This window comes from Planococcus citri, chromosome 2 (assembly GCF_950023065.1).
Source record: "Planococcus citri chromosome 2, ihPlaCitr1.1, whole genome shotgun sequence".
Taxonomy (NCBI): Eukaryota; Metazoa; Arthropoda; class Insecta; order Hemiptera; family Pseudococcidae; genus Planococcus; species Planococcus citri.
Genome location: NC_088678.1, coordinates 38,384,128 through 38,398,092, shown reverse-complemented (window position 1 = coordinate 38,398,092; position 13,965 = coordinate 38,384,128). Strand labels below are relative to the sequence as shown.

Below are 13,965 nucleotides of genomic sequence, written 5' to 3'. Positions count from 1 at the left end.
ATTTATACAGGATCATTATAAATAGCATTATTTTCTCATTTCTTTCATTTTTTAAATAAATGATTTGACTTATGCTAAATGAAGTGGATGAGATACCTGTATGACAAAAAGTTGACATCGTGGGAATACAACGATGAGAGGGGTAAAATCGCTCACGAATAGACTCCTATACAATAAATTAGGCGAGAGCTTTTTTTTTCAATTTTCTAAACCTCAGGGAAGATTACGGATTTTTCAGAAAAAGGGTTCCTACGAGAAAAGTATTTTTTATACTTTACTCAAAATAAGTCTGAAATGTAAAAAAAATAAATAAATGGTAGGTATTTTCAGTATATCAAAATCATTTTTCATTGGTTTTTTTCTCAATTTTTTCAAATTTCAAAATTTTTCAGCTGCAGGAATTTATTGCAAAATATACGTAGGAGACAAACGATGCTGAAAATACTCCTGATATCTATTGTAGGGTACCTACATTTCAGTACAACTGTTCACCAATTATATATATCAATCATTGAAGGAGGAGGAAGAAAAACAACTCAAACCACGCTTTGAATGGAAAAAATTTGAGAAAAAACTGTACTTGAGAGGGGTTTTGCGATAAGGGCCCTTGTGGTGATATTTCGATTTTTCCAGGAGAGAGAAAACATCAAATTGCTTCGATTTTTTCGATTTTTTTTTTTTTTTTGATTTTCGGGTGCAGTGTTGTCTTGCGCATAGGTTGGATGGGAAATTTTGACGAAATTCGTTCATCATCGCCTGATATCCGTGATTTAGAAAAGGGACCTTGTGGTGAACAGCCGAATTTACACAACGTTACAGACTACCCCGCAAAAAAATACCGAGAAATTCGGATTCGCCATGAAATTTTACGTAGGTAACAACAATAAAATAATTTTTCCATCGACCTTTTTTTTTCTCTTTTTTAAATCAAAAACAAACGAAAAACTTTGTTTTTCGATTTCCCAAAAATGTGAGTTTTTGAGTATTCATGTTCAAGTAATTTTTAAAACAAGAAGTTGATGAGATAGGCGAAATCTGATTGCACCATTCGATTTCTCATGAAAAAGTAAGTCGGAATCGCCAATAAAAAAAAAAACATCGAATCACCACAAGGACCCATATCGCAAAACGCCTCTCACTTAGATTTCCTCTTGAAAAAAGTTGATTCTGAATTATTTTTAGGTGGTTTAGGGACAGTCTCTTTGATGAGAAATTCAAAATAAGTGATATCTGCACGTGTTCCCAATTTAACCTGATCCAATTTTTTTTTGTTACTTACCTAATGATTTGATTATGTACCTACTTTTTAAAACCCCTGATTTTTTTGGAGAAGAGGCAAGGTGAATTGAACATGATGAGAAGGAGTCTAGAATTCTCCTTTCACTTTGGAAAAAATTGAAGAGTTTGTCTCAAAAAATTGTCTATTTACCGCGTTACTGCACTATTCAACGTCTGTAAAATTTTAACCCAAAAATCAATTTTCTTCCACAAAAAAAAAAAAAAAAAAAAAAACAAGACAAGCAGATTGTGAGTACTGAGTATGAACAGATTAAATTATTCAATGAAAAAATTTCCAAAACAAACATTACTACCTACCTATTCTTGTAAAAATTTGTAAATTTTTTAGTTAATTTTCTGCGAATTGGTTATTAGGAAAAAAAAATCCGTCATCCTAATGTGTCACCTTGTAGCCTCGGTACGTGACCAGGAACACTCAAATTTCAAGATAGGTGTGTAAATTTTAAAGAATTACCCGGTTCTTCAGTGAACAACACAATTACTTATCTGCGAAACTATTGCGATCATAATATTTTCTCAATTAGAAAATTTCCTAAAAATTTGCCAATTTTTCATAAAATTTTTACGATCTGGTAATTGGCATCAGTTTCCAAAAAAAAAAAAACGGAGAGAAAGAAGATAATATAACCTGGGACCAAAAAATACTGATTGTGAGTGGTAAACGAGGATTTTCACTCTCTCAGAACAGAAGGAGTGTGGTACATAAAATTCAAGTTTTCATTCTAAAGTTGAACGGAAGAATTCTTTTTTATTTTTTTTAAAATTATTTCTTTTCCAAGTTGTTTTTATTATTTTTTTAAACTAAAAATTCCGAATGTTTTCGGCCTTCAATCAATAGAATCACAAGGATTTCTAATAATTATCATGCCTTGGTAAAATTTTGATTTATTAAAAATTTTTGAAAGATTGATTTTAATAATTAAAAATTTCAGATATGTACCTACCAAAATTTGAAACTGCAAACGAGAGAACGTTTACAACCCGTCCATTTCAATTGAGCTGAATTGACTGTTTTTGGCGATTTATGATTTTTTAAAAAAAGTTACGTACTTGATCAATAAAAATGGTCAAAATAAGTCCCAAAACTAATATTGATTACTCAAATCCAAATTTCACCATTTCTAGCCATTCTGGAGCCTCCAGCGCGATTTTTCAATTTCTCCAGAATTTTGAATTTGTTCCAGAAGGCGTGAATATGCAGTTGGTCAGCTAAAAACCGAGTTGTGTATTATACTCGATCTGTTTAACGAGTTTATGTACATTTGAGCCGATTTTGATAGTAGCACCTCAAAAGTGGCTTTTTGACCAGTTTTTTCAAAATTAAAACATCCAAAAAATCAAAAGTTTCCCGTTTGTGTGGATATTTTCGAAATTCACGCGAATCGCTGTATTTTGTTCAAAACTAACCCCCCAAATCCCAAGTTCACAATTTCCTGCCATTCTGGAACCTCCAGCGCGATTTTCAATTTCTCCAGAATTTTGAATTTGCTCCAGAAGGCGTGAATATGAAGTTGGGCAGCTAAAAATCGAGTTGTATATTACACTCGACCTGTTTAACGAGTTTATCCACATTTGAGCCGATTTTGAGAGTGACACCTCAAGAGTGGTTTTTTGAGGTGTCACTCTCGTTCCAAAACGGCTGGAAATGGTAGAATTTGCGCTCCGGGGGTTACTTCTTGAAGAAATACAGCGATTCGCGTGAATTTCAAAAATATCCACACAAATGGAAACTTTTGATTTGTTATTGGATTTTTTAATTTTGAAAAAAGCTGGTCAAAAAACCACTCTTGAGGTGTCACTCCCAGAATCGGCTCAAATGTAGATAAACTCGTTAAACAAGTCGAGTATAATACACAAAATTCTGGAGAAATTGAAAATCGCGCTGGAGGCTCCAGAATGGCTGGAAATTGTGAAATTTGTATTTGAGTAATCAATATTAGTTTTGGGACTTATTTTGACCATTTTTATTGATCAAGTACGTATGTATTGTTTTAAAAAAAGCATAAATCACCAAAAACAGTCAATTTTGAATTTTCAAAAATTCGCCAAAAATCGAAAAATGAATTTGGGCAGCTGAAAATTTGGTTTTGGCGGTTTTAGACTATGCTCTTTCCAAAAACCGCGGTCCCGTTCAGATCGGAGTGAGACACCTCAAAATTCTTCCCTTGTCATTTTTAAAAATCAAAAAAAAATTTAATTTTTTCAATTTTCAACACAAATTGTCTCATTTGTCTCCAGCTCCGGTAGTTTCCTAATATTTTAAGTAAGTAAGTACTTGCATAATTATAATCATTTTTAGGCCACTGGAAAAGTTCAAAGTTCATTTTCGCCAAATGCAAGAGTTTTCAAAATCTGTAGGTTGTCCTTGAAAATGTGATACCTAACTTTTTAATCATCTCCTTGAGATGGTAAAATCAGAATTGAACACTGATTAACATTTGTGTAAGTGAAAGATAATGGACATCAATAGACTACCAACACATAAAATGTTTATCGAAAGTTTGAGCTCAAGCGATAACGGGGGTGGGGGAGGGGGGTGGAGCAAACGTTGACCAAAAAATTGAAATTTTTCCTACGCCTTATTGAAGTCATTTGGCCATAATTTTTTGCCAACAGTAAGTTCCATTAAAATTCCAAAAAAGTTGAGGTATGAGCAAAACATGATGAATACCTAGAGAACGGATTTTTATGCACGAAAAACTTGAAAATATTCACATAAAACATGCATTCATTGTGGCTGAAATATGACGTAAAAATGCTTAAGGCCAACTTACCAAAAAAAAAATTAATTTTTCGAGAATTTTTTTTCTGAATATGTTTTGGCATTTTTCCATAATGGTGCTTTCTTGAAGGAAAAAAACTATAAAATTTTCGAAAATCTTGCTTGAAAAAATGCTGAAAACCGAATAAATAAATTGCTTAAAAATGCGGAAATATACGAGTATGCGCTAAAAATGTTGAAAATATGACGTTTTATGCATTTATGACCAAAATATGCAAATTTGCAGGATAAGACTATGCAATTTCATAAAAACCCGGTCTCTAATAATGAAACATGCACCCCTACACATGATCTCAAACATGACCAAAAAAATGCACACCACTTATTTTTAAAATCACATCTACAGCAATAGCCAAATATTTCGCCAAAAAATTCGGCGAATCAAACGCAAATCCAAACGCTACTAAAGGAGTTTTAGTAGGTATTCATTCATAATACGATACGACATCGGAGAAAAAAATCTTGAACAACGTGTACCAAGTTCGAATGTTCTGGCTTGGAAAAGTTTGTCGGAAAATGCGCAATAGATGGATGTTGTGGTTTGGGATGTAGGCTGGAGCGAAAAAGCAAGGCACAGAGATACGGGACGACATGAAGGCTGAAAGAAAATAACGTTTTATTATGTCTATTTTACGATGTCTCCCAAAGGAGAAAAGAAATTCTGATAAGAAGATTACGTTTCGGTGATGATTTTATTTTGTAAACGCGTAAAAATCTTAAATATTGCATCCAATAAATTGGTATTATCGGAGAAATTGTATTTTCAGGCTTTACACGAGCAAAATTTTTATTGTTTGGGGTATTCTATGGTCTCGGACTACTGCAGAGAGTGGGATCTTGTGCAGTGCGCTATTCGCCTTATACATACAATCATATAGAATACTCGAGCCTGGGTATCCTTTTTCTAAGCCTACCCGACCCACGCCGCGCCGTACCCGTGCACTCGGGGGTAGGTATGAGATATTTTCTCCACACAAAGTAATTAAAGAGTACCGATGACGATCAAGTTTTAAAGAGGTTGAAAAGTCGAAGTTAATTAGGTATTATAGTCGAATGATGAAACCGCAGTAGAAGCGAACCGATAATTTTTCTAGAAGAGAGAGCGTCAGCGAGGGAGATATTAAAAAAAGAACCGAAAAATGAGTTTATAGGGATAACATAACGTATAAGTGTATACGCAGCAGACTGTATATGCCTAGGATGTGTGTAGTCTGGGAATGAATGAGCCGCAAGGCGTATTTGTCTCCTAATTTACAGCGTTATAACGCGTGTGAACTACCTTTTCATTCATGCCGAGCGTAGTAGGTAAAACGCGAATGCCCGCACGTGAGCGCTAAGGCTAGGCGGTTCGCGATAAAGAGTTAGCCACCTTATTATTAGGCATACTGATGTAATACTCGGATATCCTGTTACGTCCACTTCACTTCGGCTTTGTGTAGAACCGTTGCTTGTGTCGGGCTCGAGATTCTTTTAAAGTTTAAATAAATTATTCCACAGACGAGTTCGAGAACAACGTTGTAAAAGACATTTCTTTCGAGTTTATGCGCTCGAATATCGTATACCTATGCGATCGTATTCGGCCCACCTACCGATTAGTTGCCGGTCATTCTTAAACAGTCGAGTGCGAATTGCTAATAGACGAGGCGCTACCTTACATGCCGTATGCACTTTGAGCTCCCCGCGATCTGATGGCTGATTATTGTAGAGGACATCTCCCTTGATTTAAAAAGTGATGTTGTCGCTCCCCCACGTGGTCCACATTTTTGCTAGGGGGCCAAAACCCCCTCATTTTTCAGTTTTTTGCCATTTTCTCAAAAATGGCTGCATTTAGAGATAAAACACCTCAGAGAAAAAATGTAGAGCATCGAATTTCCTACCAATAATGTTCCATGCATCTTTTCCGTATGTCTGATAGTTTTCGAGATATTGTTGATTGAAGTTACGCGGCGAGTGCATACACGTGTACATGTATTAGGTATGGTTACGTATATCCGTAGTACAGCAAAGTGGCAATTCGATATCAAACAAATTTGCAGTACAAGTTTTATTTTAGTTTCATTTCTTACAAGAAAGCCCACTGTAATCATATTGGGAATTCTTCACAATCCACCCCCGTCCGTCCCCCTGAAGCCACTACTTTTAAGAATTCAGCTCTTGAAATCAAGTTTTTCGCTTTCAGTGCATCGGAATCGTTACCTTAATAAAAGTTCATCTACTTATATGAAAAATTCCTACAAATAGCTGTTTACAATTTTTTCGTATGTCCCATAGGAAGGCAGTGGTGGGGACTGGGAAGGGGGGATCTCACGAATGGTGTTTGAATAGGTACATGTACCTACCTATGTATATATTTGGTGCGCCAAGACCCTTACAAGGTTATAAGTCTCAAAGCTTACGTGCTGATGTATTCATGTTTGCACCTGGTGACCAAAGAGTCCTCTCAGGGGCTGGTACCTCAACCCCCATTTGCGATTTTATTCCAAAATTCTCAATTTTTAATTCCTTTCTTTTGGAATTTTTACAAAATAAAATACCCCTTAAAATCAGTTTCATTCATTTTTAATGAATTTCTATAGCATTGATTGATTGATTGATTGATTGATTGATTGATTGATTGATAGCTAGAGAAATATGTTTCAACGAATCATTGAGATTTTTGAGATGTGTTGTGGAAAGAAAATGAAAAGTTCTTCTGTTCTATTTTGAAAAATGCAAAAGATCAATGCTGTGAAATGACATTGAATTTTGATTTTTGATCTGTTCGTGTGATAATATTTTGTACGAAACTTCTTCCAAGATTTTTGTTAAAGAGCTCCAAATTTTAAAACTTTTCTCACAGCCTCCCTGGACAACATTGATTCTATTTTTATTTTACAAGATAAAGGAGAAAAATATTGATCTTTTTCATTTTTGTACTCGAACAGAAGATTGTAGGGGAGAGGTATGGGACCCCTGAGAGGACTCTTTGGTCACCAGGTGCAAACATGAATACATCAGCACGTAAGCTTTGAGACTTATAACCTTGTAAGGGTCTTGGCGCACCAAATATATACATAGGAAACACCATTCGTGAGATCCCCCCTTCCCAGTCCCCACCACTGCCTTCCTATGGGACATACGAAAAAATTGTAAACAGCTATTTGTAGGAATTTTTCATATAAGTAGATGAACTTTTATTAAGGTAACGATTCCGATGCACTGAAAGCGAAAAACTTGATTTCAAGAGCTGAATTCTTAAAAGTAGTGGCTTCAGGGGGACGGACGGGGGTGGATTGTGAAGAATTCCCAATATGATTACAGTGGGCTTTCTTGTAAGAAATGAAACTAAAATAAAACTTGTACTGTAAATTTGTTTGATATCGAATTGCCACTTTGCTGTACTACGGATATACGTAACCATACCTAATACATGTACACGTGTATGCACTCGCCGCGTAACTTCAATCAACAATATCTCGAAAACTATCAGACATACGGAAAAGATGCATGGAACATTATTGGTAGGAAATTCGATGCTCTACATTTTTTCTCTGAGGTGTTTTATCTCTAAATGCAGCCATTTTTGAGAAAATGGCAAAAAACTGAAAAATGAGGGGGTTTTGGCCCCCTAGCAAAAATGTGGACCACGTGGGGGAGCGACAACATCACTTTTTAAATCAAGGGAGATGTCCTCTACAATAATCAGCCATCAGATCGCGGGGAGCTCAAAGTGCATACGGCATGTAAGGTAGCGCCTGCACTATAAATAGAGATGTGATTTTACTAGATGTACTCGTAGGTACACTGACGAGCACGTGCTATCGGCGTGCCGCGCGTGAAAGTCTGCAGATAACTGTTCAAAGTGTAAGTAAGTCTGGATGAAAATATACGAGTAGGATACGATCGTATAATGCTTAAGACTTTTGAAATGAGCTTTTAGATTCATCTCTTTTGGCAGAAAAAGCGTGTCAGATTTGAGTAGATTCGATCTTAAGCTTTCACTTTGAAGGTTCCGTTTTGATCTTTTCACACAAATATATCCCAACTTTTTTCTTTGAAGCCCTCCTATCAAATCTACATCACGTTTAGCTAGCCTCAATTTCATAAAAAATTGCAAATATGTAAAAAGTACGAGGCCAAAATACGTACGCATCCAAAGGTGCTGTGAATCCTCATCGAAGAGTTGACTGCCATTTTTACCAAAACAAAATAAGTTAGGTATATCCTCTTGTTACGGTTAAAGAGAGTAGGAATCAACGAACCAAGTTGAGTAAAAAGGGTATTCCCGTATAAGATAGGTGAAATGCCCCTGTCCTCCGATTTTTGTTACAACATCTTGAGCTAGAGGATATCACTGTAGTATTGTTGAGTGAGCTTTTGAAGTGATTTATTACCTATTTTTTAGAGATCAAGAAAGCAGTGATGATGACTTGTTCAGCTTCCCTCCAGGGGAATAATTTTTTTGACCATTTAAAGAACCCTTATTCTTAAACAACTAGTTTCTACGTACCTGTGTCATATTTTGATACATGCAGAATAATTTCTTTTTTGTTTATTATGTACTCGAGCACTAAAATAAACCATTTTTTGCGAAAAACTCAATTTTTGGGCACTGTACCTCCCAAATGGGGCCCTTGGAAGGGTCCAACTGTAAATCCAACTTCATATTCGTGTTCAATGGGCTCAATTTATATGAAAACGACACCCATATTGCCAACATTTTTCAGACCCAAAATTGGGTGGGGAGGTGCCCATGGGCCCAAAATGAGCTTTTAGAGAAATTGTTGCATCTTCTACAGTTTTTCAAGGTTCACGCGCAAATCTTCAGAACTTCACTACGAGTATTTTTGAAATTGGCGGTGCTATTATGACACAAAAACCACATCTTGAAGAGCTTTTTTGAGTTTTTAAAGATGGCCCACCTGGAGAAAAAATTTCCAAAAATAGTACTTACCTGAACATAAGTATCTTCAGAAGAAAAAAATTTTGTGCACAAGAATTATAGGTTCGGAGGTATGGCGGTTTCAATTTTTTTTTGTCAATATCTGCCACTCGGGGGCCGAAAAATTTCGAATTTGGGTAAAATCAAAATTTTTATCCTAAACTCGTTGAAGTGCGATTTTTTCCCCGAAAAAAGCGTTTTTTCGTCATTGTGGACAAGGGGGTAGGATGGTGGACAAATATTTGGGTCTACAATTTTTTTTAGAGGTACCCAACAATTTTCAATCAAAAAATCGAAAATCCGAGGACAGGGGCATTTCACCTATCTTATCCAGGAATACCCTTTGAAGAAGAATTTCCGGTGACCACGGGGGTGGGGGAATACTAAAAAATCCAAAATATTCAACATTGGAATTTTTTCAGTTCTGTACAATTTTTCCCATTTGTCAACTTCCACGAAACAAAAATTGTAATTTCTCGACTCGAGAACCTCATTTTTCTCGCTGAAATTTTGCTATCCGAGGAAGGAATTTGCTCTTCGCATCCACTTTGATGACCTTGCATACGTCATTTTCATAGTCAATCTGCGGACTTATGGATAAATATTAAATAATTATCTGCGCTGTCTAGCGTCAATACTTTTTTGTCCTCACATTTTTCAAAAAAATAAATAAATAAAATTTCAAAAACCGTGAATTGGCAGCTGTAACTTTGCAAACCTTCCATTTTAGCCACTTTCAGAAACCATCGCGTTTTCAGGCCAATTTTTGCTCCAAGTGAAAAAATGTAGGTAGGTAGATACGTAAGTACATATTTTCAGGGTCACATTTTTCCAAATAAAATACAGAAAATCTGAAAAATATACCTAATTTAAGAACAAGAGGGCTTCAATCAGAAGCTCATTCATCACTTCTAACTCGCAGTTTCAGCATAAGATTAGTCAATAGTGGAAGCTGAATATTTTCACTGAAAAAAATAGTTCAAGAACAGTTACCCAAATTTAGTAAGAATCAGAAGTGAAAGAAAATTGGAGGGACTAGACCATATTTTTAATAAAGGGCCCCCAAAAAACTGCATATTTTTTTGCTGATCAATGATGATACTCTCTAAATTTGAAACAGTCAATTTCACTGCTTAGCAGTCACGACATTTTGTCTTTTTAAAGCAGTAGTTTTTTTTTACTGCAAAACAGTGAAAAATTACTGAATTGGTCAGTGAAAATGATTTTTTACTGACCAATTCAGTAATTTTTCACTGTTTTGCAGTAAAAAAAAACTACTGCTTTAAAAAGGCAAAATGTCGTGACTGCTAAGCAGTGAAATTGACTGTTTCAAATTTAGAGAGTAGTTATATACCTATAAATGTGACCAGAAGCGACGTTTTTCGAAGTACCTGCCTAATGAATGATCTAGAGTGGTCCTAATTTTGCAGTTTCGTTTTTCTATACTTATTCACATCATCCCCAAAAGTTATTAAGGGAAGTAAGTTATCCCAACCGGCACAGCAATTTTCAAACCAAACAAAGAGGAATCGAGAAAGTTCCCAAAAAATTTTTCTCAAATTTATCACTAGCAAAATTTCAATCTCTGGAATCCATTTTTAAATTATTTGTAAAAAAAATTAAAATTTTATCAAATTGTCATAAAAAGCTGAGATTTGATCTATACCCTATTATGACATCTGGAGTCGATTGGTGATGGTTTCGAACCATTCTGGAGAGTCTTGCGAATTTTCAGATTATCCAGTTTTTGGAAAAACGCTACTAGATAGGTACCTACCTAACGTAATAATGAAATTCAGCAGCACCCATAAACTTCCACTTTTGTGATCCTTTCGACCGATTTAGGCGCATATTTTCAAAATTAGTTAGTGCCGGTTCAAATTGAAAAATGTCTCCAGGGAAGACGTGGATAGGAGTACATATTTTTAAAAACAAAAAATAATAAAACAAAAAGAAACATGAAAATGTGTAAAAAAAATAGAAATTTGCTTTGAACCCTATTTTTTAATCTTTCGCGTAAATTGGGTATCTAAATCATCGGAAAATTGTTTGGATTTGAACCGGCTCAAAAAGATATTGAAAATAAGTATGTGCCTAAATCAATCAAAACGGTTCGCAAAGTTTATAGATAGTTTATGAGCTTAATTTTCACCCAATCTTACAGCAGGATCTATTCCACGTCAATTCGACCAAGAAGTGGTAAGAGGGCGGTGGTTTGCGATTTTTTTGAAATTTTTCCTGTGGAAAGACCTTTTGAAGGGATGACCAATGGCGCAAATCGCAGCCCTCTAATAGCCTTTTTTCAAAGACTGCTAGAGGGTGTCAAAGCTGAAAGTTAAAAACCATTTCATTCGATGAAATGAACTCATCACAAAAAAATGACAATTCTGAGTGAATTGAAAAAATAAACGAATTTCAATTTTTTTGCTATGAATGTAATTTTTATCAACTTTTTCATGAAATACGCCAGAAAGAGGTCAAAATGAGACAATGGAAGAATTTAAACTTTTTTTGATGTTTGGAATTGAAAATTGAATTTTTTCGAATTTTGATTTTTTTTGTGATGAGTTTATTTCATCAAGTGAAAGGGTTTTTTTTAAACTTTTTCAACAGATACGTAAAAATATGTGTCAAATGGGTCAACTTGACCTATCAACATTTTTTTTCATGTTTTAAATAAAAAAATCGGATTTTTTCGCTGGCAAATTTGCAAAATTCAACTTTTATCAACTTTTATTCGATTATAACGCGAAAATTCTTGGAGTAAGTGCTCGAAATGGCCACCGTTGACCTCAATACACTTTAAACAACGTTTTTCGATGGATTTAACAATACGAGCGAGCATCACGTGGTCCTCAGGTAAAAATGGAACACTTCAGTAAAATGGAATTTGCACATTTCCTAAAATTTCAGTTTTTTGAGTAAAACTCGAAAACTAAGCTTTCTAGAAAGAAACTAAGGACATTATATCGATTGGAAATTTAATTCTCTACAACTTTGTTTACATGAATTTTTTTTAGGACGCTTCCTTTTTGCTCCAGATCAATTTTAATGAAACCGTACGTAACTCAAAATGTTTCCTCAAAACTCAAATGTCTCCTCTTTTAGCAAAAAAACGCAACAACAAGCACAAAAAACGTGGTAAACTGCTGTCTGTAGGTCTGCTGACATGCTAACTTATGCCCAGCTGGTTGTGTTACTAGGCAGTATAGAGTAACGTGAAGGGAGAACGTTTTTGAGGTTGCCAGGTGACTTATGGGCACCCCTATGTTGTTCAGCATGAAAAGTTGTCCATAATATATTTTTTTCAGAATTTTTGAGAGTCGGAACGATATGAAAACTATACATTTCGACACTTTTTACGCTAATTTTTTGTACAAAAAAAAGTGGCACCACTAATTTTTATATCACCAAAAAGCTTTTCAAAACCCCTAACTACATATTAAAAAAAGTTCCATTTTGGTAGATATCGCGGTTATCGAGTAATTCACTGCTGAAATGGATGATATTTCAAGTTCACTGAAAGCTTTGATACACTCCCCCCCCCCAACAGCCTTTAAAAAAGGACCAGAGGGCTGCGATTTGCGCCATTGGTCATCTCTTCAGGTCTTTCCACAGGAAAAATTTCAAAAAAAATCGCCGACCCACCTTACCACTTCTGGGTTGAATTGACGTGGAATGACCTAGCATTTTTTTTTTGAAAACTGGAGCATTCGAACATCCGCTGGAGGCTGGAGACTGAAGGCCCTAAAACGATTCAAAACCATCACTAATCGACATTGGGAGGTAGAAAATAAGGTACAAACACTACCAACCAAATTTCAGTTTTTTGTGTCATTTTGAATGAGCCAAATTTGAGTTTTCAAAAATTCGCTGAAAATCGAAAATGAATTCCAGAATCTAACATTTTTGCTGGTGATGTATTTTCGAATCTACTTTCGATTTCTTTTTGTCCAGCTCAAAAATTGTTGTGTCGATTGGGAGAGGTACTCGTAGGTAGTATTTTTGTTAGTAAACGATATTTCACTGCTGGAATTCTATGTGTATCTGCAATAATACAGGCGTTGAACACACATGTTCCTTCAACAGAAAAATTCGGCACTCGAGTGCGTCAGCTAGACTACGCTGTGACAACATTTGTAAAACATGTCTTATGTGTATAATTTTCTTATCAATTTCGGGACCATTTTGTCATGAAAAATTACCCACCAAATGTACATCTGCGGGGGCTCACACAATGCTGCCGGCTAAATGAGCTCGTTTTAGTATAATTCTTTCTAAAGATAGAACATCTTCGCTTTAAACGAGCAGAAGCTACGATTCTTATGGAAATTTACCAAACAGAAGAGTTTACTGACCCAAAGTACGTACGTATACGTAGATATCATCTAGGATTACGTACAAAGGCGCTTGCTGGAAAATAGTCTAACTTGGTAGATATTTCGCAACGCGTAGGATCAGTTGTTATTCTCCACTAACCCCTGGACCTTATAGGTACCTAAACTGAGAGAACTCGACCAAGGGGGGAAAATGATACTCGATATGTGGAAAAGTAATCGTGTACGGCATATGTAGGCATTTTACGTGCTGTTATTAGATAACAATGGTACGTATTCGGATAACAGATTCGGATCTATTTTTAAACTACATAAGGTATCTTAAATAGAAGCCAAAGCAGATCGCAGAGCATGACCTAAACATTAATGGTCAATTTTAGAAGGTACTTGGACTTGAACTCTGTGAGCCATCGACCTCGTACCCACATCAATCATGCAGAATGATTTATAACCGATGCAAAAATAAAAGCGAATACGACGACATTGTACTACACAAGTCTATAAGTGTACACCTGACATGAGAACAATTTTCTGTGCTAGGACTAAAGCGTTGCTTTGTCGTCGTCCGCAAATCGCAATCGGAAATGCAGAAAAATGTCGATACGCATGCAACCATTTTTCCATCC

The 13,965-nt window shown here is 35.5% G+C and overlaps 1 protein-coding gene across 3 annotated transcripts in view; it reads right to left on the bottom strand.

The window, feature by feature from the left end:
• Window positions 1-13,965, bottom strand: part of LOC135835691 (uncharacterized) — a 141,608-nt gene that overhangs the window by 81,839 nt on the left and 45,804 nt on the right. The window lies entirely within an intron of this gene.